General features: G+C 39.9%; 1 pseudogene; it reads left to right on the forward strand.

Annotated features, from left to right (window-relative positions):
* Positions 1–1,264: 1,264 nt before the first annotated feature.
* On the forward strand, positions 1,265–22,411 carry LOC114539538 (annotated as a pseudogene).
* The last annotated feature ends 535 nt before the right edge of the window (positions 22,412–22,946 follow it).

The raw sequence follows: 22,946 nt of genomic DNA on the forward strand, positions 1-22,946 counted from the left end.
GAAATTATACTTGACGGACCCTTGCAGATTACAGGACGCTTTAGAGCATTACAAAGTCAGTAAAACACATTGCGAAATGTTTTAATTTATTAAAGGTATAAAAGGTATTAAAGTTATTAAAGGTATTAAAGGTATTAAAGGTATTAAAGGTATTAAAGGTATTAAAGGTATTAAAGGTATTAAAGGTATTAAAGGTATTAAAGGTATTAAAGGTATTAAAGGTATTAAAGGTATTAAAGGTATTAAAGGTATTAAAGGTATTAAAGGTATTAAAGGTATTAAAGGTATTAAAGGTATTAAAGGTATTAAAGGTATTAAAGGTATTAAAGTATTAAGGTATTAAAGAGGTATTAAAGGGGTATTAAAGGTTAAAGGTATTAAAGGTATTAAAGGTATTAAAGGTATTAAAGGTATTAAAGGTATTAAAGGTATTAAAGGTATTAAAGGTATTAAAGGTATTAAAGGTATTAAAGGTATTAAAGGTATTAAAGGTATTAAAGGTATTAAAGGTATTAAAGGTATTAAAGGTATTAAAGGTAAAAGAGACCTAAGGATTTAAAAAATTCACATACTTTTTTATTATTGGTCAAAAATTAATACCTTTCAGTTTCTCAGAAACAGCATCAACGTTGCCAACGTTGTTTTTTTAACCCATGCAAACTTTCCACGCCTAATTCTATTTATCTTACAACATTTCTCAACGAAACATCAAAACCATAATATTATCAATTTCTACCTATATGACAAAATTACTTTTAAGATTTGCCTAGATCATAATATGATTCGATACACATTGGGTCTATCCACGCGATTAACAAGTTTTGTATTCAATGTTTAGAAAAAGAAGAAATAGCTGAGAGAAATGGCAATAAAAGAGGTAAGCCGAAAAAATCATTATCATTTTCAAAAATATCTTTATTAATGTTACATTATACTGACAAGACGTTTCAGTTGTAGACAAAATAATCAATCCTTCACAATTTAGTTCGCATTGCGTACTTTTCAAGTTGTCTCTTTTCTGAAGATAACTTCTCATTAGTAATGAATAATCTGACAGGGCAGGATATTTTAAGAGATATAGCGATGCAATATAGATTCTCCTTCGTATAATACTCCGCACTGCGGGGTTCATTATGCAATTTTCGCCACTATTCACCAGGCCATCACGGTTCAAAGCTCTTTGTCATGCAAATGAGTCACTATAAAAGACACCACTTGCCCAACCCACATTGTCTTTTTTTCGCGTGCATGCTACCTTGCCATCATGACCGATCAACAAGCTCTTAATCAGCGCGAAGTACCTTCAACGACTCCAAGTTTGTCTGTTGAAGCTCGCGTGGATGTTCTTGCACAGACCATGGATCGAATTACAGCCCAGTTGGCACATCTGACTGAAGCAATTAATACGGATCCCGTTGATCTAGACCTTGACGACGAACCTCAACAAATAGAAGCAGAAGTTGTTTCCGTATTTGATCCTGCTGAAAGTATTTCGCAAGAGTTAGGCAGTAAAAGCGTCGCCGAGGCTGAGTCAGAGTTACCCCATAACGATCTATACAAGGATTCTGAAGATTGCGGCCCGACGGTTTCGGAAGGTGTTGCTTCAAGAATGAATAGTGCCTGCACAAAAACGTCCAGCAAAAGAGCAATTTTTGCAGATTCAGAAGAAATATTTACGACCTGCAAATTGCGAATTTTTGAAATCTCCCCGGGTTAATCCCGAGTTGTGGGATGATTTGCATGATAAAACGAAGGCTCGCGAAGCATCGTTTCAAGCATATCAGAAAAGATTAGTCAACGGCATTATCCCAGTGGTTTATTTGGCGGAAAAGGTCGTTCAAGCCAAACGGGCGCAGAAAGAATCGGTTCGACTATCAGAGATATATGATTTAGTCGTTGACGCCCTCACACTACTCGGCAACTCGGTTTACGATTTCTCGATGAAACGAAGGGAACTTTTAAAATCGGAAGTTGCCCCAGCTTACAGGTCCCTATGCCACGAGTCCCAACCGATCACCACAATGTTATTTGGGGACGAGTTGCCCCAAAGCATTCGTAATATTTCACAAGTAAAACGAATGGCAGCAAAGAGTATTGGTAACAAGCGGAAGAGCAATCAGTCACCCACTCAAGGTGGTTTTTCCCGTGATAAGCGAGGACGTTACAATACTCGGTATGAGCCGTATTTAAACTCCAAGCGCTTCGATTACCGAAAACCGCCGTTTCGCCAGTCAGCGAGCCAGTCAACCAGGAAGTCCGGATCGTCAATCACAAAGCAATCGCAACTAGTGGGACATGGTCCCACGAGGAGCGACTGTTACATATTAATTGCCTGGAGCTCAAAGCTGTTTGGTTTGCAGTACAATGTTTTGTTCTTGTTAAAGATGTACACGTTAAAGTCTTCAGCGATAATGCATCTGTAGTTGCCTACATTAATAATATGGGCGGACCGATTCGTCATCTTCATGACCTTACTATCAAAATTTGTATGTGGTGTATCCACCGTAACTGTGTGATTGAGGCCTTTCATATTCCTGGAAAGTCCAATATCCAAGCTGATTACCTTTCTCGGCATTCCAACGATAATTTAGAGTGGAAACTACACCCTACGTTGTTTTCCTGGATTTGTCAAACCATATTTGCTCCCGATATAGACTTATTCGCTTCTCGACTAAATTTTCAGATTGATACCTATGTTTCTTGGAAGCCGGACCCCGGGGCGCATGCGGTCGACGCTTTTGCACTCGACTGGGGAAACTTTACTCCATATTTGTTTCCTCCGTTTAGTCTCCTGGGGAGAGTGTTAAAGAAGATTATCAACGATCGAGTGTCAGATGCAATCGTCATCTCGCCATGGTGGCCGACAGCTCATTGGTATCCGATTCTTCTGCAGTATGTGTGCAGCGTTCCGCTTCTTTTACCTCAGTGGCAGAGAATAATGTCTCATCCCCACGACAAAACTCGTCTACATCCTCTACGACAAACGATGCGCCTAATCGCATGGCACATCTCAGTTCTCGATTCCAGAGTCATGGACTTTCTGAACGGGCTACCCACTATGTCCTCAAGTCCTGGCGACCAGGGACAGAAAAACAATACTCAGCCGCATGGAAATGCTTTTGTTGCTGGTGTAGTAGGCAACAAACGAATCCCCTTGAGGCGTCTTTAGGAACCGTGTGTGATTTCCTAACTGACCAGTTTGATGTACAAAACAAGTCTTATTCCACCGTAAACACTTATCGATCAGCCTTGTCCTCAATGCTTCCACCTGTTGATGGAAAAGTCTTGGGTGAGCACCCAGTTGTGGGACGATTATTGAAAGGAATGTTCGTTTCTCGACCTCCAAGACCAAAGTATACAACGACTTGGAATGTTAATACTCTACTGAAGCATCTGGAAACGCTTCACCCTATTGAAAGTCTGTCACAAAAACAGCTTACATTGAAAACAGTTGCCTTGGCCGCCCTTGTTTCAGCTCAACGAAGTCAGACACTATCGGCATTATCCCTACATTCTATGGTGAGAACGGCGGAAGAATATCGTTTCACTGTTACGGACATTCTGAAAACTTCACGTCCTGGAAAATCTCCGTTGAACGTCTCCTTCCCTAGATTTTCAGACAACAAGAAACTTTGTGTTTACAGTTGTATCGATTATTATATTCAGATTACGAACAGTTTTCGGGACTTAATTCCAACGCGGAATCTATTTCTTTCCTTCGGCAAACCACACAAAGCGGTGTGCGCATCTACCATTTCTCGCTGGTTAAAACTTACCCTGGAGGAAGCGGGAAGTGTAGCAACTTTTACTGGCCATAGCTATCGCTCGGCATCTACGTCGAAGGCCTGTAAACAGGGAGTGCCCCTTGATTGATTCTTAGAACAGCTGACTGGACACATTCTGGCACCTTTCGTAAGTTTTATAAGAAAGACGTTTATCAGGAAGATACATATGCGAGGACTATTCTAACTGTGTAGTGCGTGTTTTATGTCCACCATATTTGGGTTTGTTGTATTTTTTTTTTTTTCATTCATCATTAAAATTTATTGTCAAAAAGACTTGGGTGGTTTGTGGACTATGCTCCGGCCTCACTTTGCTTTAAACAATGCATAATGAACCCCGCAGTGCGGAGTATTATACGAAGGAGAATATAAAATTAGACAAGGGTCTTACCTGCAGGATAATTGTGATTCTCCAAGTATAATACGCAGCACCAGGGGTTCATGGCCCACCCTCATGCTTACGCTGTATCTGAATACCCACCCTAAAGGTGAGACCTTCGCAGCGTCACAGTGCAAGCCCGCTAAAAAGACAATGTGGGTTGGGCAAGTGGTGTCTTTTATAGTGACTCATTTGCATGACAAAGAGCTTTGAACCGTGATGGCCTGGTGAATAGTGGCGAAAATTGCATAATGAACCCCTGGTGCTGCGTATTATACTTGGAGAATCACAATTATCCTGCAGGTAAGACCCTTGTCTAATTTTATATTCTCCGCGTACTTTTGTGGTCTCATTGGGGCGTGTTTGTTTAATGCGTTCATGCAGGAATATCTCATTAAAATGGTCTAATTAGGTTTCTGGGGCCGGTTGTATAAAGACGTAGTTAACTTTAACTATGCATGATTAGCGCTAATCACTGTAGTTAAATTCTATGATTTGTTAACTGCACGACTTAACTGCGTTGCACAAAACGTAGTTTGTCGGATGATTAACAAAACACGTAGTTAACTTGCGTGGAGCTTGCGTGGGGTTGTTAAACAGAGAAATAGCACGAAGTATCTTGAAATTTTTGACCACTGTTCATTGAACTGTAAACAAACTGGAATGATAACCCGGGGGGGGGATTAAAGCCAGTGATTTTTACTTTTTCTGAGTTTTGAGCTGAAATACTTAACGCCTAATGTTGAGCCGTATATGAAATTAAAGCGATTATAAAGTTATATTTCGTGTAGAAATTTGGAGACTTTAGCTTAAAGGGAAATATCTAAAAAATATTTGAAAATTTCCCGGTTTTTTGCCGATTTGTGATTGTTTTCGTTTTTTTAAAATATTTCCTTTGCAGTTCAAGTCTTGAAATTTCTACACCAAATGTAACTTTTCAATAGCTTTAATTTGACACACAGCCCAACGTCTGGCGTCAAGTATTTCGTCTCAAAACTCAGAAAAACTATTTTGGCTTCAAGCTAAATAGGGATGTTTGTCAGGAGTTATCGTTCCAGTTGTATAGAGCTCACTGCCACTGTTATTAATTTTGAACAAGACTGTGGACTCTTATTTATAAAAATTGACAGTATTTTGATCTAAAATATTGGAAAAAGTGCAGTAAAACAAGGAAAAAATTAAAAATAATTCAACGAAAACGGCGCTCTTAATATAAAAAGATCCCTTTGAGTCAAAATACCGGTTGCAGTTGAAAATGGAGATGTTTAATCTTTGCTAGGATCGTAATTTGGCATCGACACGTCTCCCGAAGCTAAAATATGCTCCGTTCCTGCCCAAATGAAGTTTAAAAGCTTTGACGGGGCCCTTTCTTAAAATTTCGGCCAATTCACAAAATTTGTGTACGTTTTTCCAGGGCTTTCCTTTGGATTCAGCATTATTTTTATTATGAAAGTATAGTTTGATTATTCAACTTAAACCTACGGTAGGCATTTAGCAGTCAACGTGCCGTTTTACCATAGTAATTTGTATTTAAATTTGTCAAAATGTTGAAAATTGAGGCGAGAGTTTCCTTCCTTCTTAATAATATAGTAAGTTACGTCGCTAGTTGCATAGTCAAATGGCAGCGCCACTGGAGCATGCTACATACATGGTTCTAACAGTAGTTTTGTAGCAAATTACATATACTTTAATTCATTTTAACACATATCTCAAGTGTTTTACGGATTTTTATTAACTTCAACTCATTTGACTGGGTTTCCTATGGGTATGTGTTGATTTTAATGTTTTCTCACTCCTCAAAAGCTCAAGACGCCATTTTTACTGCGTAGCGCACTGCGCGAACGCAGTCTTAAATTTCTGTCGATTTTTTTTTGTGTTTTTTACGTTTTCGACCCGGTCTTCCTGGCCGCGCAGGCCAACAAAGATACCCGGATTTTGTACTCGTTTGATTTCGTATCGAAATATTTTCGTGCTAAACAAACTTCAAATAGTAATCTAAGCCTAGCAACCCCCGCAAAAGAAATATTTACTGAAACAAAAAATTGAAAAAGTTTGTTGTCGCCGGGATTCGAACTCGGGTCGTGCGAACCAAAAGCAGGAAACTGCATGCACGATACACGTCATATAAAATAACACGTACACGAGTCGCTGTGCATGGCCGATAGCGCAGGAAATCTAGACGTCTGTCGTTCGAGAAAATACGTACAGGTAATCATAATGCTGGATTCTTGACTTGTCTTGTTTGATATGCTCACTCTGCATACACTAGCATACACTGATCATGGTAAACCTACACTAAAATGGGTTTACAGACAACGATCACATGAATCATGAAAGCCTTGTATGCCATGAAAGCCTTGTATGCTTTGAAAGCCTTGTATGCCATTCTATGCCATTTTTCAATCAAACCGCACCTTCCTTTCAAGGGTAAAAACGGCCAGACCGATCTTATTGAATTTCAGTACAAACTGATTCCCAGAGTACATGATTCCAAACTCAGCCTTATTCACGTATATCGTTAGCTATACATTTGCCTAGCACCAATAATGCAGTTTTACCCCTATATTCTGTACGAAGTGCTCTATCTATGTTTTGAAAAGTTAACGATGCCCTTGAGGATAGTTATCAAATTTTAACTAGATTTTAACTACTGTTAACGCTAACTACGTGATTAAAGTTTTTATACAACTGGCTTAACTACGTGATTAAAGTTAACTACGTTTTAACTACAGTTGGGTGGTTAAAAAGTAGTTAAAACGTAGTTAAGAGTTTTATACAACCGGCCCCAGTATATTTCATCTCTCTTAATTTGTAAAAAAGCGGTCGATGTGAGATGGTAGCTAGGTCAGTAGCGTAACCAGCCTCACGATTTGTCCCGCTATGCTGATATTCTGGTGATCATTGACTGTGAAAATAATAATAATAATAATAAATATAAAATAATGAAATGAAATTAATAAAGAAAAAAGGAATAATTATAATAACTCGAAATTTACATAGCGGGACAAAATCGTCAGGCTGCGCCACCGGGCTAGGTCCAGGTATAAACTTGGATGGTCTTTATTGTTGCTACGAGTTGTAATATTTGTCAGTGGGACATTCTTGGTTTTGAATTTTATTAATACACACGCGGGAAGATCGTCACTAAACATTTCCTAGGACAGCACTACTTTGACAATCTGTAATATAGGAAACATGATACACGTAATATGCACAATGAACAATGCACAATGGGTTATTGAAAAGGGAAATCATATAGCGATATAGCACAGTATGATTAAGCACAAAACAGTTAGTTGATACAGGAGCACGAGAAGAGCACATCTCAAGCACCGAAGCACGAATAAAGAGTTATAAATATATGTGTGTGTTCTGTGAGTATTTGTAAAGAGCTGTCTCCCCAAACGACCCGACGATCCCGGACGTTAGAAGAGCCAAAACGAAGCCACACAAAAAGGGTCGTTTTACATTGGTGGAGATTGCGGGCGGATGCGCCGATAATCTGGTGAAGCCTGAAGCAAACCGAGGGAAGTGGTCGGAATCGAAGCGCTGGCGATCCACTGACAAGACAACCAACCGCCGTGGCAAGTGGCGCACTCGACGCGTTCGACGCAAATTATTCTTTGGCAGAGGTACAACAATTTGCTCGTTTTTATTCGCGTGTTTGCTTGAAAAGACAAAGAACCACATGTCGTGTCAGTCCAAACTTTCTGCCTCTCATATCGGTTTCCAATTCGTTGCTAAAACAGTGTTTATGTGTTGTATTTAAACGTTTATGTCGTGCGTTCATGTGTTTTGTTGTGTTTCGTATTGCGTCTAGTTGTAGACAAACCGATTGCGCTCTTTAAAACCGAAATTATAAAAAAAAATTTTTTTTTCATTGTGTCTCATCCGGACCGACCCATCACCCGTAGTCGCAGTCGTGTTGCTGTCGAACTTGAGTTTAATTGTTCGTTGGGGAATTCGGTCAATCAGTCAGACATGACTTCGCCCGAGGTTGCGGAAAAGTTATCCGACTTGCTAACGGCCATTGAGAAATCGGTAAGGTCAACTGAGGCTAACCAACGAACGCTAACTGAAACAAACGACTTAGGCATTCGACACCACACCGACCTTGTCAAATTACAGCAGCAGCAACAAGCCCAACTGGCAACCTTAATTTCGCAAAATTCCCTGCAAGTAGGATCAGCATTGCATCCGAAACCTTTTTGCGGGAGAACCACAGATGATATATTGTCATTTGTGAGCCACTTTGAGCGATTTTCAACGTTCTGTGGGTGGAACGATGAACAAAAGTTACGAGCCATACCGCTTTATCTCCAGGGCAATGCAAGTTCGTGGTACTCCAGTTTGCCCGAAATGTTTAAGTCGTACCAGGATCTAGTAAAAGCTCTAAAGGACCAATTTAGCAATCCTGCATCCGTCTGGCTTTGGCGACAACAATTAGCCGCTCGAAAACAAGCCGACACAGAGGCTTTAGCTGATTATGCTTCCGACATAAGGCGCTTATGTAAACGCTTAGATCTAACCGACGGGGAAGCGATGCACCACTTCATCCAAGGTCTACACCCCAACTATAAAAGCCATGTAATTTTAGGACAGCCAAAAAGTTTAGCAGAAGCTGAAAACTTGGCCAATCTAAAGGAGGCTGTGTCGATCAACACTCCAAATGTTGCTCAGCAAAAACTGGAAGTACAACTCCAGTCAGTTGCGAAAAGCTTAGAAGCCCTAGCCATTGCCCAGCAAAATAAGACAACACCGAATGTGGCCGCATATAGCATGTACCCAAGGCAAACCACTCCTGGTCGACAGGATTATTTCAACAACATAGACAACATGAGTCATTACCAGCAACAACACAGGCAACACGCATCAGACGTAGGTCCGCTATATAATGCAAATGACATAGCCAAACTAGTTCAGGATGAAGTACGGCGTCAAACACGGTTTTCAGCACACACAAATAGGCCATCAAATACAGGCGTACCTTCGTCACGCAACCGTCGCACTACAGATGGGATACCCATATGTAATAAATGCAACAAGGTGGGCCACATTGCGCGCAATTGTAGAAGTGCGGAGGTACAATTCTCTTCCATGCCACGCCGATTTCCCCCTAGGCAGCCGCCCAGTGTAAATTTACGCCCTGATGCACTGCCATTCGCCGCCCAACAAAGAGCCGGCAACCCATTTCGCCAGCAGGCGGGAAACTAATTGCGGCTTCTCTATACCGGGACGATAGGGAGGCGAAGTATTTAGAGAAGATTAATGAAATTAAATGTCTCGTAACGGATCACCATGATGATAATAACTTTTATCGTGAAACTAATGATATTCCGGTTGCAACTTTCGTTAATTTAGGAATAGAAGAAAATAAACATGCCGAAACCCCAAGCCCCACAGTACATAAGAAAAATATAGGAACCATACACCCTGATCTTGGGGATATTGATTTTAGTTTATACGCAGACGAAACTGATAGTGTTTTATGCAAGGAAAATCTTCAAGCTAGCCAATCGATACTAGAGTGTGATACATTGACGAAAGGTAATGCAGAAAATTCGAAAGTGACCGAGTCACAATATGTAAATGTACCACAGCATGTTGATATTGATGTTAGACAATCATTTTCTTCTGAGCATCGTACCATAGATGTACCAGTTTGCGATGACCTATAGTAGACTTATCCCCATATGAAGACAAAGGAAATGAAATACAAGATCGCGACATTATTTTTAATCCGGATCTGGAAGGACTAGTATTTCCCGTTTCTAACAGAAGTGACAATTATACTGACAAGCCTGTTCCTGAATTCCCTGTTGCATGCTCTATCGCCGTCCCTTTTGAGATACGTAATAATTGCCCTTTTGTATCTGGAAAAGTTTGTGATCTTTCGGTGTCATTTTTATGCGATACCGGCGCTGCTATTACCGCTCTAAGCTCCGCATTATTTGAACGACTGCCTAGCCTTACGAAACATCCGCCTAGTTCATTAATGCCGCAGTCTATTCGAACAGCTACCGGTGAAAGTGTTCCAATTACTGGTTTAGCGTTGGTACCATTTCAAGTTGGTAAATACAAGTACCCTTATTATGCCTACATTGTCGATAAATTGGCTTACGATGCAATAATCGGTGCCGACTTCTTAACCCACCATCAAGCTGTTATCAACTTCGACACTCGCGAATTGCAGTTTCCACCACCGCTTCCACCTCCCACGGACACACCAACGCCTTGTCCTATACTTGATTTCTCATGTTGCTGTTTGCCGTTTTCCCCAGCGAATGATTAAGTTCAATAGATCAACTCCTTCCCTCTGGGCACGTTATAATTGGGTTTTGGAGCACGATGGGGTCAGTCTTGTTTGTACTTTGTACCTAATGTCCTACATGCACACACAATACATAAATAGGCTTTTCTATGTGATGTACATGCATGTTATTTATGTTGATTGTTTCTGTATGTTTTGTTGTTGTCTGTTCCATGACACGACTAAGTTCTTCTTTGGTTCATGTCAAAATTCGAGTGCCATTGCGAATATTTGAGTAGTTGCCTGTCCTTGCCACAAAAGACATTTGGTGAGCGAAAAAGCCTTGCAAGAGACGATGACGTCATCCCGAAAGACATGCAGCTGCCTGAGAGATCAACCAATGAACAGAACAGTGACTGATGTGAAACATGAGTACAACTACCTGGACTTAAAAAGAAATCTACGTCACACCCGTGGGAACAAACTGACTCTAATGATTAATGTTAAGAGAAAAACAATCGTTATATTCATTTAGTTTATGACGAAAACCAGGAGGTTTTTCACGTAAAGGAGGGAGATATGTAATATAGGAAACATGATACACGTAATATGCACAATGAACAATGCACAATGGGTTATTGAAAAGGGATATCATGTAGCGATATAGCACAGTATGATTAAGCACAAAACAGTTAGTTGATACAGGAGCACGAGAAGAGCACATCTCAAGCACCGAAGCACGAATAAAGAGTTATAAATATATGTGTGTGTTCTGTGAGTATTTGTAAAGAGCTGTCTCCCCAAACGACCCGACGATCCCGGACGTTAGAAGAGCCTAAACGAAGCCACACAAAAAGGGTCGTTTTACAAATCAGTCAGTATGGGTGAAAATACAATGATAATATCAACAAGGGTTTCACTGAGTTCAATGATTCTTGTTCGTGCTTTAATTAACAACAAACATATTTGTTATATACTTTAGATTGACTCTACCTCACCACCTGTGTCATTGCGTGGCACTGATGAGTTGTATTCTATTTTGTTCTAGAGTGTATAAAAGATATCCTTGTTCTCTGGGACATTTCGAATTATGTTAACTCTGCGTACATCGCTGATGTGAAAGAATTCTGAAGAAATTTATCAAAAGTGAAAAGCTGCGCGTGGAAGAACAAGGCACTCATCTTGGTTTCGCTTCCTTCTCAAGCGACAACCAAACTAGAGAATTATTGGAGGTTGGCGAAATTAAGAACAAAACATTGTTGATGCAGTGGCTGGATAGAATTGACTTTGAAAATAATCCGAGTGGCAATACGGCGTTCAAAAGTATGGCAAAAAATGTAAGTAAAGCCTTAAATGTTTTACCAATGTAACATTTACACAAGTGTCTTTTCAATCTTTGCTCATATTCGATCGTGGTATTAAGAAAAGTTGTTAAAACCGTGATATTACAAAGACCCAAAATGTAATTTATGTATTGTAATTTATGTATCATTCTCCAGGTGATCTGAGAATTAAAATTAGCTAATCATAAGCCAGAACCTCGAAGAAATTCAGTTGTCATTTCACATGATAGCCAGGGTTTCCAAAATGCAAGGGAATTTCCTTGCAATTGAAAACCACAAAGGAGGGAGGGATCTTTGTTAATAGGATATGCTAGAAAAAATGCATGCAGCACCCCTCTCCATTTTGAAGTTTCAACCAAGAAAATAATCTCCTATGGCCTACATTAGCTATAACTTATGGAATGAATCAATGAAAAAGCGTTGATAAAATAATGAGAAATATTTGGCCGCGCCAGTTAAGAGACTGAAACTGACGTACTATAGCGCCTCAATTTCCGCTATCTTTGGCTTCACTTTTTGCACCAAAAGTTCTTCCTCCAGATATAGTGGAGCTCACTGATGATAACTCACTTTTGCATTGACGTCACTGATATCCTATGATGTCATCATTTCAGAGTAGCCGGCTGAGATATTAGACTGAACAGCCCTAAATGTGTGAAACCTCCAATTCCAGGTGCCCATTCGCACAAATATACAATTTATTTACTCAATTACTACATATTTTTCAACAATCAAACGATTATACAAGTTTAATATTCAATTTTTTCATAGCCGTTTAACAAGACAAGTCCTAAAAATTTCCGTCCGGAGGTAGAAGACGTTATTTTGTTGTTGACCAGCAGCGCACACAAAATCTGCAAAAAATCAAACGAAACTTGTCGAGAATATACCATAATACTTAGCAAGAAGAATGTCACTATTGTCCGCTTGGCTGTCGGAAATAAGGTCAAAAGGTTGAAACTATATACTAAAGGTTGGTCGTCACGAGAGCGAATATTCGAATCAAAGTTAGAGGAGCTGGACAAAGTTGTAAATGAAACAGTTGATGCTTCCTGCAATTTACATGGTAGGTGTATGTGTGTCAAAAGGTACAATTTTAAAGCTGATAAGACTCGTTAAGGCAAGCTGAAAAATAAACATTTTCCCTTCCCTTCCCTTCCCTTCCCTTTCCCCCCTTCCCTTCCTTCCCTTCCCTTTTTCCTTCCCTTCCCTTCCCTTCCCTTCCCTTCCCTTCCCTTCCCTTCCCTTCCCTTCCCTTTTCCCTTCCTTCTTCCCTTCCCTTCCCTTCCCTTCCCTTCCCTTCCCTTCCTTCCCTTCCCTTCCCTTCCCTTCCCTTTTCCTCCCTTCCCTTCCTTCCCTTCCTTCCCTTCCCTTCCCTTCCCTTCCTTCCCTTCCCTTCCCTTCCCTTCCCTTCCCTTCCCTTCCCTTCCCTTCCCTTCCCTTCCCTTCCCTTCCTTCCCTTCCTTCCTTCCCTTCCCTTCCCTTCCCTTCCTTCCCTTCCCTTCCCTTCCCTTCCCTTCCCTTCCCTTCCCTTCCCCTCCCACCGTGTCAACAATGAGAATACTTGCTTATAAACAGGAATAAATGTGTAAACTATTATACCAATATTTTAACACCAAATTCTAAATAAAATTTTAAATTGGATAAAATAAAATAATTTTAAATAAAATCCGCCATAAATCTGTAGTATTTCACTTCTCAAAAAATTTTGGTTCTGTGCAAATTTAGAGTAAACACCAATCCTTCTTTTTAACTTGAAGGCGGATGTGAATGCAGAGATGGCGTTAACTATGAGTTTACTGCATATGCTAAACCTAATGAAATCAAAGGGCTGGTCCATTGGTCAGTACCAGAAGTCACGTGCTCTGATAAGAGAGGCCAAGTTCATCCACCTGACGTCAGGTCTCCTGCAAATTTCTCCCTGGGCAGCACGTGATTACCTATCCCTACTCGTACAAACGCAATAACAAGACTATAGAGTTCAAATGTTTTGTTAACTTCACTGTTGTCGGTAAGTAATTGTTGCTCTCGGTCCGCAAATTCGCAATAGAGCCGCTCTTGATTGAGAAATTTCCATTAATCACTGACAAGCCTTATGGAGATTAATCCGCTATGGACCACGCAGTTTTCTGACAGTTTAATTGCTTTATTAATCCCCAAAATTTGACGTAAAATTACAGTAATGTAAGGACAAACATTAACACTGGTCCCCGCTGCTTAATTACCAATTTGGAACGTTAGGTGCAAACTGTAGTCCAAGGTGGCCTGGGAACTAGCAATGGTACTTGGATTAAGGAAAGATCCATGCCAATGGTATCTTGAACAGCCAACCAACCACCACCCATCCAATTACCGAGCTAGCGAAGCACGGGCAATGGACGCCCGCCCGAGAATGATACTATACCATACCATACCATACCATACCATACCATACCATACCATACCATACCATACCATACCATACCATACCATCCATACCATACATACCATACCATACCATACCATACATACCATACCATACCATACCATACCATACCATACCATACCATACCATACCATACCATACCATACCATACCATACCATACCATACCATACCATACCATACCATACCATACCATACCATACCATACATACCATACCATCCATACCATACCATACCATACCATACCTACCATACCATACCATACCATACCATACCATACCATACCATACCATACCATACCATACCATACCATCCATACCATACCATACCATACATACCATACCATACATACCATACCATACCATACCATACCATACCATACCATACCATACCATACCATACCATACCATACCATACCATACCATACCATACCATACCATACCATACCATACCATACCATACCATACCATACCATACCATACCATACCATACCATACCATACCATACCATACCATACCATACCATACCATACCATACCATACCATACCATACCATACCATACCATACCATACCATACCATACCATACCATACCATACCATTACCATACCATACCATACCATACCCCATACCATACCATACCATACCATACCATACCATACCATACCATACCATACCATACCATACCATACCATACCATACCATACCATACCATACCATACCATACCATACCATACCATACCATACCATACCATACCATACCTACCATACCATACCATACCATACCATACCATACCATACCATACCATACCATACATACCATACCATACCATACCATACCATACCATACCATACACATACCATACCATACCATACCATACCATACCTCCATACCATACCATACCATACCATACCATACATCCATACCATCATACCATACCATACCATACCATACCATACCATACCATACCATACCATACCATAATATACCATACCATACTATACCATACCATACCATAACATACCATACCATAATACACCATGCCATGCCATGCCACGCCATGCCATGTCTCAAAATTGTTTATTATTCCAATGCAAGGCGCCATTATATCTAAAGCACATCTTGCCGAATTCTTTTTTCGGCATTGGTAGTGCTAAATCGGTATTCCTATTTCTGAAATTATATGTAATATTTTTTTCATTATTGCATCGAAATTTTTCACTTAGATTGAGAGCGGTGTGGCCGTTCAGAATTTTAATGAAAATGAATGGGCTTAAGATTGTTTTTTCTTTCATCAAAAGATTTCCAACTTAGGTTCTCGAGTAATTCAAAAGACCGAGTATCGTCAAACCCTTGCCGCGCGATTTTTGGTACTTTTGCAACCTATTTAAAGACCACTCGCGCAATTATTCTACAGAAGGCTGCAATAATCGAAATATGGCTGTATTATAGCATTATATAACATTTTGGCAGTCGAAATTGATGCAAAATGTTTAATCCGTTTGATCGCACCAATGCCGGCGCTAACCTTGGAACAAATAGATTCGATATGTTTATCCCAGGATATCCTTTCATACAGGTTCACACCGAGGCATGAATATTTATTGGTCCTATGTACTTGTATTCGAAGTATAAATATTAAAGCCCAACACAGTGCTTTCAGTAAAGCCATAAGAGACAATCAAACCATTCGAGAATAATAAGAATATATTTGGTAGTAACGTTTCGTCTTAACTTAAGACATCTTCAGACTAAATGATAAATTACATGATAACATGAATATGTAGACTAGTAATATATTTACAAGGTATCAATTTACAAAAGGTGATAACAAGGACAACGTAAGAACAAGCGGTACATAGAGGACAAGGGACAGAACGTCACGACACGATGACAATACGAAGTAAGGACTAAAATAAATTGAGAGGGCAGGGGCGTAACTTGACCCTAAGCGTTGGGGGGTGTGAAGCAAATTTGCCCTACCAAAGGGCGTGACCTGCAACAAATACGCGGAAAAGGGCGTGGCAACCAAATGCAATTATAGCTCTTTTTGATAGGCTGTGAGACAGTTATATAGTTATTACGCAAACCCGGCTGCATAAAACTGAAAGCGAGATTTTGATATATTTCGGAAATTATTGAAATCTACGAGGCGCCACCATGGTTGGCGCCGAGAGAAAGATTTTCGAAAATTCGGTCCTCTAGATCGTCGGAAACGGCCTTCTCAGACTGGCAACTTTCTCTCGAATTGTAAGTTGCACCCACGCCAAATTTTCAAGACTTCCCGCACCCGAACTGATTTTCAAGAAGCGATATCTCCTGCAAATTAAGTTAACTGAAAAATCTCAAGTTCTGCGCATTTGCAGTCTCTCTAACCAGCGAACCCCTATTTGGATCGATTTTACTAACTTACAATTCTTATAGCTGCATGTAAATTTAAAGTTTCGTTAGTTTGTTTAGTATTCATATGTTTTTTTTATCAATTTGGGCAAAAATTGTCCAGCCTGAACCCAGCGGTCTGTCCTGCAAATTCCCAACAAATTGCCCTACCAAAACACTGTTTTCAACAATTGGGGGGGGGTGTCACACCCCTCCACACCCCCCCAACAGTTACGCCCCTGTGAGAGGGATAGAGTTGCCTTGAACATTAAGAGAAGGCTTAAGTTTGGTGATGAGGAGACTCATGTATCATTAGCTCATAAGAGTCAGATGAGGAAGAGAGGATTCTAAAGTCGTCAAAGCTAGCCGGGTGTCCGCAAGCCTTAGGTGCGAATGTATACTGGACATAACAGGGCTGAGGTCTGTTTACCAGTGATAGATGATATTCCCAAGTGCTCTGATATTCTGGTGTGTAAATGACACGTGGTTTGACCCACGTACGACGCGGAACAACATCGACACTTAAATAAATAAACTACACCAGATCTCAGGCACTTAGGGACTTTAAACGGAAAGAGTGAAGAGAGCCTTCTAGTGGAACGAAAAACAAATCTAACATCCAAATGCGGAAAAGCGGCGCTACAAAGACGGTTGATTTGGGTGCGAATCTGAAAAGAGTGTAACCCAGTAAAAGGGAGACAAAAATAGATGATTTTCTTAGGTGCTGTTGGGATAGGCGGTTTTGGAACGAGCGTATTATCGAGAAATTCTCGGACCAGACGGTCGAATAAATGCGAAGGAAACCCGTTGACTTGGAAGAACTTCCTAACAATTTCAAGTTGGACGTGAAAGTTTCATAACTCGAACAGAGATTGAAAATGCGATGGAGTAAACATGATATTAAGCAGCGTTAATAACTGAGTGGTATAAAGCTATGGAAATTCGTGAAGAGACCAGTAAACGTAGGTTTACGATACACCGAAGAACGACAACAACATCGTCATTATGAAACCTGACAAAAGCAACGGCGTGGTTATTCTCAACAAAGACGAGTATAACAACAAAATGGATGAAAAACTATCGGACAGCTCGAAATTTCAGTTGCTTGGTGGAGATCCCGTTAAAGTTACGCTACAACGTGAAGGCAAATTGAAAACACTGCTGAAGAAATTAAAGGCCTCTCATTCGATCAATGAACAAACGTATAATGAAATACATCCTACAGGATTTCGCATAGGTATTTTATATGGTCTTCCTAAGATTCATAAGTCCACCATTCCTCTCAGAGTGATTTTGTCATGTGTTAATCATTATTCGTACCACCTTGCAAAATTTTTCATACAGCTTCTAACTCCTATCATATCTAGCTCCTTTATTATAAAGGATTCGTTCTCGTTCGTCCAAGAACTCTTGAACTGTGACATCAACTCCAACAATGTTGTCATGGCTAGTTTTGATGTGGCCTCTTTGTTTACCAACATCCCTGTTGATGAAACTATTAGTATACTTTGCAAATAACCTTTTCTCCCAGTACCAGTTCATTCAAGGCCTTGACCGTGCTGAATTTGAAAAACTCTTGTCCCTATCTGTTAAGAACTGTCATTTCATATTCAATGGTCGTCTATACCAACAAGTGGATGGCCTGGCAATGGGCAGCTCCTTAGGGCAACTTTTCGCGAACATTTTCATGTCTTTTCATGAGCAAATATAGCTCCAAAACTGTCCTTCCTTATTTAAACCAGTACTCTATCAACGCTATGTAGATGATCGCTTCCTTCTCTTCCGATCTCTGGATCACGCACCTCTCTTCCTTGATTATTTCAACTGACAACATCCCAATATATCCTTCACATTTGACAAGGAAGACAATGGCAAGCTCCCTTTTCTTGATGTTGAGATATTACGCTCTAACTGGAAGTTTACAACTTCGGTGTATCATAAACCTACGTTTACTGGTCTCTTCACGAATTTCCATAGCTTTATACCACTCAGTTATAAACGCTGCTTAATATCATGTTTATTTACTCCATCGCATTTTCAATCTCTGTTCGAGTTATGAAAACTTTCACGTCCAACTTGAAATTGTTAGGAAGTTCTTCCAAGTCAACGGGTTTCCTTCGCATTTATTCGACCGTCTGGTGCGAAAATTTCTCGATAATACGTTCATTCCAAAACCCCCTATCCTAACAGCACCTAAGAAAATCATCTATTTTTGTCTCCCTTTTACTGGGTTACACTCTTTTCAGATTCGCACCCAAATCAACCGTCTTTGTAGCGCCGCTTTTCCGCATTTGGATGTTAGATTTGTTTTTCGTTCCACTAGAAGGCTCTCTTCACTCTTTCCGTTTAAAGTCCCTAAGTGCCTGAGATCTGGTGTAGTTTATTTATTTAAGTGTCAATGCTGTTCCGCGTCGTACGTGGGTCAAACCACGTGTCATTTACACACCAGAATATCAGAGCACTTGGGAATATCATCTATCACTGGTAAACAGACCTCAAGCCCTGTTATGTCCAGTATACATTCGCACCTGAAGGCTTGCGGACACCCGGCTAGCTTTGACGAATTTAGAATCCTCTCTTCCTCACTTGACTCTTATGAGCTAATGATACATGAGAGTCTCCTCATCACCAAACTTAAGCCTTCTCTTAATGTTTAAGGCAACTCTATCCCTTTCAATTTATTTTAGTCCTTACTTCGTATTGTCATCGTGTCGTGACGTCTCTGTCCCTTGTCCTCTCATGTACCGCTTGTTCTTACGTTGTCCTTGTTATCACCTTTTGTAAATTGATACCTTGTATCAATATTTTCAAGATCACTATTTACCTTCGTAACCAGATCGCAGCAGTCATTAGAGGATGCAAAAATTTCGGTGTCATCATCATAGAGGGAAGGTGTTGAGTGAAAGTACTACCGCTTAAAGCCGTAACAAACGAAGGAGTGTATAACGTACCTTGTTGAGCCAGAGACGAGTTATCTTGGTGTGGTGGAAGTGGATTGGAGCGCATCCCCAATTGTTCCAAATGCGTCGTAGAGTGATGGAAAGACGTGGACGCAACGCTACCCATTGCGCTCTGAAGCCCTGAGAGAAACTCTGGTGACTGAAAGGAAGCGCTCCAGTTGATTTTGGTGCCCGTTGCAGTTGGGGTAGAAGACTCTCCCAAAGACGCATCAGCCGTGTGTAAATCCATTAGGACGAAGTTTAGGTTCTTTCAATGTAAACCATTAAAAATTTTTGTTAGTCTTGTTACACTTTGCGTGCCGAGCAACTAATGACCGCAAAGGGAGGGAGCACGCAATATAACACGTGGGCTGACTTAGAGCACCTCGACAGGAACACCTAACTTCCAGATCACGCGTGCTTTCCTCGCTATTTTTTGTTATTGAATAACCTCATTAAACTCGAGCCCGCAAGTCGCTGGTAATCAAGCCAGCAGTTAGAGTAATGATTTGAGTTCTTTAAAGATGAGGTAAAGTCCGTTCTGCGCATATATTCCGCGCAGCAACACATTCCATCAGTGGGGGAGCAACTTTTGGAATGTTAATGAATGCGATATTTGCGCGTTGTATTACAAACGGCATTTCGGGAGCACAATTATTCTATTTTATGTCGCAAGGCGAAGAGGCTCGAATTACGAGTGACGAAGATAACTTATCTTATCATAAGGCTGCTAGAAAAAAGCAATATTATGCTGAAACGAATGCTCCAAGAATTTATTTGTTGAATGAGAACACGAGATGGCGAGGCTATTTGTCGTCGCTACAGACGCTACCTTCTCGCTTGTCCTACAATTACAAATACATAGTGTTAAATAACGGCCGGTTTATTTACAAGCTTCGCTTTATATTTTCTTCAAAATATAATAATATTTTCTTCAAAATATATAAAATAAACATATTCATCACAGATCACAGCCGGTCGAGCGAGAAGAAAATAAGAAAATTAAAACGATTCATACGTCATGTAAAGATTATATAACCAACGTAAACAAACATTGTTATGCCCAGAATATATGCGCAGAACGGACTTTACATCATCTTTAATATTTCGTTTATACTTGTGAAGTTTTCGACATCCTAATTGTACTTTCTTTAGTCTTTTTTTTAATAAACTTGTAAATTCCAAATAGTTTATCTTCCAATTTAGCTTGTGATTGCCCATGCACACAAACAGTAAATTCTGAAGTTGAAGAAGGCCAGGACGAGAAGATCTTAGTCAGTTGGACAGAACCAAAGCCTAGGTGCCCGACCACAACAAATCCCGCTAATCCAAAACTTATTGGCTTGTTTTCTATTGGTAATTACACGCGGTACTACAATTACACGTACAGCAACAAGTATCAAACATTTGGCATCCAATGTCACGTAAGAATTGGTGTCACAGGTATGCTCGTCACTCTTGTTTTACCTATCCCAATTCCCAATTGTTTTACCTTACTTAACTTGTATGGAATGCTATAGCGTAACGTGTATTCAAATTTCGCATGGTTTAAATAGTTAATTAAAAAAATGTTGTACTCTATAAACCTTAAACGCCTAAACGTAAAATCCGATAAACAAGCGTGCAACGTGTACAAATACCAAGCTTTAATTGTGTGGAACAGTGTCGGAATAATAGATAGAGTTCGAATTAAATTTTTCACTTGGAGATATTAGTTTGACTTTAAAATTAATTCCACTATTCAAAGCATCACCGTAAGCTTGACTTTAAATATTCCAGCCTATAAAACGCTGAGGTTACAAGGATCTTTAAGTAAAAATGGAACAGGACGTGTTGAAGTATTCTTCAATGGAGAATGGGGAACAATCTGTGAAGATGGATGGGATTTCAACGATGCTAGAGTTGTTTGTCATCAACTTGGTTATCAAGATGCTGTTAGAGCTCTTCAGGGAGATCATATTCCTGATGGTTCTGGACGGATATGGTTAAACGAGGTTGGATGCAAAGGAATGGAGCAAAATTTGATAAGTTGTTCTCATTCAGGATGGGGAGAACATGATTGCAGTCATGAGGAAGACGCTGGAGTAGAATGTTTTTCACCAGGTAAAGATACAAAAAATAAACTTGTTAAGGTGGCTGCATAAGCATATATTTGAAAAACGCAAATGTTTTCCTATTTCTCACTCAAAAGTAATTTTTCCTCCTGCCAAAAACTTGACCTAGTAGTTTTTGAAAATGGTTTGAATTAGGTAGACGATTTAACGGCATTTATACCTGACAGAGGTTCAACACCGTCTGTTAACTCGGATTTAAATTGTGCAATTGTCTGTGTAACTATATTATCAGGATTGTGAACTTTAATGCCGGTGATCACGCAAAGTACGAGTCGATAACTATGATTTCTATCGTAATGAAACATTTCGCATGAAGTTTGCGTTGTATTAGTTACAATTTCTGCTTACTTACAGAAGAGAATGAATGATCGTATTTTACGCTACTAGAAATTTGCAAAATCGTTTCATTGCGAACATGATACAAGTTTATAATCTTTCTTATTTACTGCGACGCAATGCCTCAAGCTCGCCTTTGGCGTCTCATCTTTTGTTAACAGAAGAACCTTACTGGAAAAATTCACGTCGCGTAGTTACCACGAATCTGCGCTTAGGAGGGAATAAGACTGTTATTATGTCGAATGCAAATAAAAATATATCAAACAAAATGAGGTTACAAGGATCTGTAAGCAAAAATAGAACAGGACGTGTTGAAGTGTTCTTCAATGGACAATGGGGAACAATCTGTGATGACGAATGGGATTTCAAAGATGCTAGAGTTGTTTGTCGTCAACTTGGTTATCAAGATGCTGTTAGAGCTCTTCACGGAGGTCAGGTTCCTCATGGTTCTGGACGGATATGGTTAGACGAGGTTGAATGTGAAGGAATGGAACAAAAATTGATAAGGTGTTCTCATCTAGGATGGGGAGTACATGATTGCAGTCATGACGAAGACGCTGGAGTAGAATGTTTTTCACCAGGTAAAGATACAAAAAATAAACTTGTTAAGGTGGCTGTATGGGCATATATTTAAAAAAAGCAAATGTTTTCCTATTTCTCACTTAAAAGTAATTTTTCCTCCTGCCAGAAACTTGACCTAGTAAATTTTTGAAGATGGGTTGAATTAGGTGGACGACTTAACGGCATTTATACCTGAGGTTCAACAGCGTCTGTTAACTCGGATTTAAATTGTGCAATTGTCTGTGTAACTATATTATCAGGATTGTGAACTTATATGCCGGTGATCACGCAAAGTACGAGTCGATGACTATGATTTCTATCGTAATGAAACATTTCGCATGAAGTTGGGCGTGTATTAGCTACAATTTCTGCTTACTTACAGAAGAGAATGAATGATCGTATCTTACGCTACTAGAAATTTGCAAAATCGTTTCATTGCGA

Source organism: Dendronephthya gigantea, unplaced genomic scaffold (assembly GCF_004324835.1).
Source record: "Dendronephthya gigantea isolate DGI-Jeju-01 unplaced genomic scaffold, DenGig_1.0 000205F, whole genome shotgun sequence".
Taxonomy (NCBI): Eukaryota; Metazoa; Cnidaria; class Anthozoa; order Malacalcyonacea; family Nephtheidae; genus Dendronephthya; species Dendronephthya gigantea.